The sequence below is a fragment of the Piliocolobus tephrosceles genome, chromosome 9, assembly GCF_002776525.5.
Source record: "Piliocolobus tephrosceles isolate RC106 chromosome 9, ASM277652v3, whole genome shotgun sequence".
Taxonomy (NCBI): domain Eukaryota; kingdom Metazoa; phylum Chordata; class Mammalia; order Primates; family Cercopithecidae; genus Piliocolobus; species Piliocolobus tephrosceles.
Window position 1 is genome coordinate 112,660,427 of NC_045442.1, and position 4,642 is coordinate 112,665,068.

Here is a 4,642-nt window from a genome sequence, read left to right on the forward strand (position 1 = left end):
CGCGCCGGGCCAACGTATCTAAACATAGACAAGGTACAGCACGGCCAGGCGCGGTGGCTCGTGCCTGTCATCCCAGCACTTTGGGAGGCCAAGGCGGGTGAATCACGTGGTCAGGAGTTGGAGACCAGCCTGACCAATATAGTGAAACCCTGTCTCTACTAAAAATACAAAAATTAGCCAGGTGTGGTCGTGCGCGCCTGTAAACCCACCTACTCAGGAGGCTGAGGCAGAAGAATCGGTTGAACCCAGGAGGTGGAGGTTGCAGTGAGCCATGAGCCAAGATCATGCCACTGCCTCCAGCCTGGACAACAGAGGGAGACTCTGCCTCAAAAGAAAAAAAAAGTCAGGGGGCGGGGGTGGCGGCAGGTACAGTGGCTCACGTCTGTAATCGCAGCACTTTGGGAAGCTGAGGCGGGTGGATCACCTGACATCAGGAGTTTGAGACCAGACTGCGTCCAATATGGCGAAACCCCATCTCTACTAAAAATACAAAAATTAGCTGGGTGTGATGGCGTGCGCCTGTAATCCCATCTGTTCGCAAGGTTGAGGCAGGAGAATCACTTGAGTCCCCGAAGTTACAGCACTCCAGCCTGGGTGACAGAGGGAGACCCTGAAAAAAAACAAAAAAGAGAAAAGAAATAAACAGAGAAAGAGAGAAAGAAGGAAAGAACGAAAGAACGAAAGAACGAAAGAGGAAAGAAAGATAAAAGAAAGAAAGACTAAAGAAGAAAGAAAAGGAAGAAAGAAGAAAGAAGAAAGGAAGGAAGGAAGGAAGGAAGGAAGGAAGGAAGGAAGGAAGGAAAAAAGGAAGGAAGGAAGGAAAGGCACAGCAAAAACATGGTGTAAAAGATGAAAAATGGTACACCCGCATAGGGCCCTTACCATGAATGGAGCTCACAGCACTGGAGATTGCCCTGGGTGAGTCAATGAATGAAGAGTGAATGAATGTGAAGGCCTAGGACATTACTGTACACTACTGTAGACTTTAAAAACACTGTAAACTTACATTACACTGAATTTATTTTTAAAAAATTTAATAATAAATTTACCTTAACTTACTTTAACTTTTTTACTTTATAAACTTTTCAATATTGTTAACTTTTTGCCTCTTTTATAATACACAAACATTCTACAGCTGTATAAAACTATTTTCTCTCTATATATCCTTATTCTATAAGCTTTTTTCCTATTTTAAATTCATTTTATTTTATTTTTTACTTTCTATTTTTTCTTTTTGAGACGGAGTCTCTCTCTGTCACCCAGGCAGGAGTACAGTGGTGCAATCTCGGCTCACTGCAACCTCTGCCTCCTGGGTTCAAGTGATTCTCCTGCCTCAGCCTCCCAAGTAGCTGGGATTACAGGCTTGCACCACCACACCTGGCTAACTTTTGTATTTTTTGAGGTTTTTTTTTTTTTTGGTAGAGATAGGGTTTCACCATGTTGGCCAGACTGGTCTCAAACACCTGACCTCAAGTGATCTGTCCACCTTGGCCTCCCAAAGGACTGGGATTACAGGTGTGAGCCACCACGCCTGGCCTATTGTTTGGTTTTTTAAATGTTTTTATTAGAAACTGAGACACAAACAAGCATATTAGCCTATGCATGGTCAGGATCATCAATATCACTGTCTTCCAGCCTCCTATTACATCCCACTGGGAGGTCTTCAGGGGCAGTAACACGCACGGAGCTGTCATCTCCTATGATAGCAATGCCTTCTCCTGGAATATCTCCTGAAACACTTGCCTAAGGCTGTTTTACAGTTAACTTTTTAAAATCAATAGAAGGAGTACACTCTCAAATAACAATAAAAACTATATTATAGTAGATACAAGAAGTAGTAATATAGTTGTTTATTATCATTATTATGCAGTATGTACTCTATGTAATTATATGAGCTTTACTTTTATATGACTGGAAGTGCAGGTTTCTTTATACCAGCTTCACTACAAACCTGTGAGCAATGCTTTGTGCTGTAACATTATGATGGCTACAATGTCACTAGACAACAGTAATTTTTTAGCTCCATTATACTTTTTTTTTTTTTTTGAGATAGTGTCTCATTCTGTCACCCAGGCTGGAGTGCAATGGCGCCATCTTGGCTCACGGCAAGCTAAACTTCCCAGGTTCAAGTGATTCTCCTGCCTCAGCCTCACGAGTAACTGGGATTACAGGCACGTGCCACCACGCCTGGATAATTTTTGTATATTTAATGGAGATGGGGTTTCACTATGTTGACCAGGCTGGTCTCAAACTCCTGACCTCAGGTGATCCACCCGCCTCGGCCTCCCAAAGTGCTGGGAATACAGGTGTGAGCTACTGTGCCCAGCCTGTTCCATTATAATCTTACGGGACCATAATCGTATATGCAGTCCCTTGCTGACCAGACCATTGTTTGCAGCATATGGCTGTATCAATCACTCATAGGCAAAATTATCAGAGTGAGAAATCACAAATCATTACCTTGCTCTGTTGCTAGAACAAAACACACAGACCTCAGATCTCAATACGGTAAATCTAAAATTCAGAAATCAGTCTTTGTTACTTCATCCCTGTATGAGTAGATAAAGAGTGATCTTCATTTGGGAGGCACGCCAGGCAGGCTCTTTGTGGGGAAAAGGTGATCCCTTTTAAAAAGAAAGATGAAGTTTCAACCCTTGAGTGTATCTCCTTAGATGTTTCAGATCAAAGTTGGGAATGTGACCTGTATTCAAATCAATTCTAATTCATAAGTATTTCTAGAGTGTCTGTTATGTGGAAAATTCATTTTCCGGTAGAAACAGTTATTGAGAAATGGAAGGAAACTAATAGATCCCCAATAGCAACTGTATTCAAAGACAACACTGCATAATATGATAAACTCTTTAAATAAATAATGATTGCTAAGGGACCTGATTTGAATTCCATCTTTCAGATACAATGAATTCAAATTTCTTAATAACTAAGCCAAGTCTATTCTAGTCTATTTGAAGTAAACTCTCCAAAAGTTTATTTTTGAAATTTCTATGGGGAAGAAATGTGGTAGTAAACAAATTTGCAACCTAAAGGCAAATGTGACAGTGTATTTCACCAGTAAACACATTTGCAACATGAAAGTAAATGCAACAGCGTATTTCACCAAATAAGAGGGTAATTTTCAAGGACTCCAGCAACATTCATTGGGTAGCAATAATAAATGTCAGTTAACAAGTCTCATCTACCCATTAAAGCCAGTCTAGTGGGATCTCTATTTTGGCAAAGTAATTAGCAATGTACTCAAGATGGCATAGCTTTGATTATCAAACATTCTGAATTTTTTTAAAAAATGTATTTTTTAGATTTATCATTTGTATACCTAGGCCTATTCTTCCTGTGATTTTAGGCTGGCCAGTTGTTATCTGTACAAAGAAAATTTTAAATATATATTCAGTTACCAAATAACTAAAAACCTTCTGTAATAGGAAATGTTCAGTTAACCAGCCAAGAGGATTCAACAGTGCAAAACAAAATCCTATTCTGCCATCTAGAGGAAACACAATATCTAGAAAACTAGTTTACCTCTTAATGGCCCCTGACGCTTAAAACTAGCTTTCTATGCCAGCATATCAGATTTTATCAAAGAGAAGAAAATAATATTTCAGAAAGCACTTTTTAAAAAACAGCATTCACCTATCTTCCTCTTCTGATTCACATTTAAGTTACATTCACATTTAAGTTACATTCACATTTAAACTCCTCTGGAGTTCTTTATTAAATGACAAATAAACAAAAAAGAGAGAGAGAAGGAGAAGAACAAGAAGGTCGAGAAGAACAAGAAGATCAAGAAGAACAAGGTCGGCCGGGTGCGGTGGCTCACGCCTGTAATCCCAACACTTTGGGAGGCTGAGGCAGGCAGATCACTTGAGGTCAGGAGGTCAGGACCAGCCTGGCCAACATGGTAAAACACCACCTCTACCAAAAATACAAAAATTAGTCTGATGTGGTGGCACATGCCTGGAAACCCAGCTACTTGTAAGGCTGAGGCAGGAGAATTGCTTGAACCAGGGAGACGGAGATTGCAGTGAGCCGAGTTCACGCCACTGCACTCCAGCCTGGGTGACAGAGTGAGACTCTGAACAAGGTAAAAAAGAACAAGGAAGACATCCCTTAACTTATTCTATGACATGGGCTTACTGACTGTCAGCACTAGGGAATAGAAAAAAGGAGAAGGCAGGAGAGAGAAAGAGAATGATGAGAAGGAAGAGGAGGAAGAAGAGTGCAGAGGGAAGAAGAGAAGTAGGAAACAGAAGAAGAGGAAGGAGAAGAATGAGGAGGAAGGAAATAAGAAAGAGGAGAAAGAGGAGAGAGAAAGGATGAGAAGGAAAACAAACCCCAAAGCCTCTCACTTACTGATTACATATTTTATTGCTAGTGCTTCATCTTAAACTATCTTTTTGTGATTGTTTACATTGTAGATTTCCAATACCATATTGAAAATGTTTTCTTTTTTTTTTTTTTTTTTTTTTCTGATAGATTCTGGCTCTGCTGCCCATGCTGGAGTGCAGTGGTGCAATCTTGGCTCACTGCAACCTCCGCCTCCCAGGTTCAAGCAATTCTCCTGCCTCAGTCTCCCGAGTAGCTGGGACTACAGGCACGCACCATCATTGCCCAGCTAATTTTTGTATTT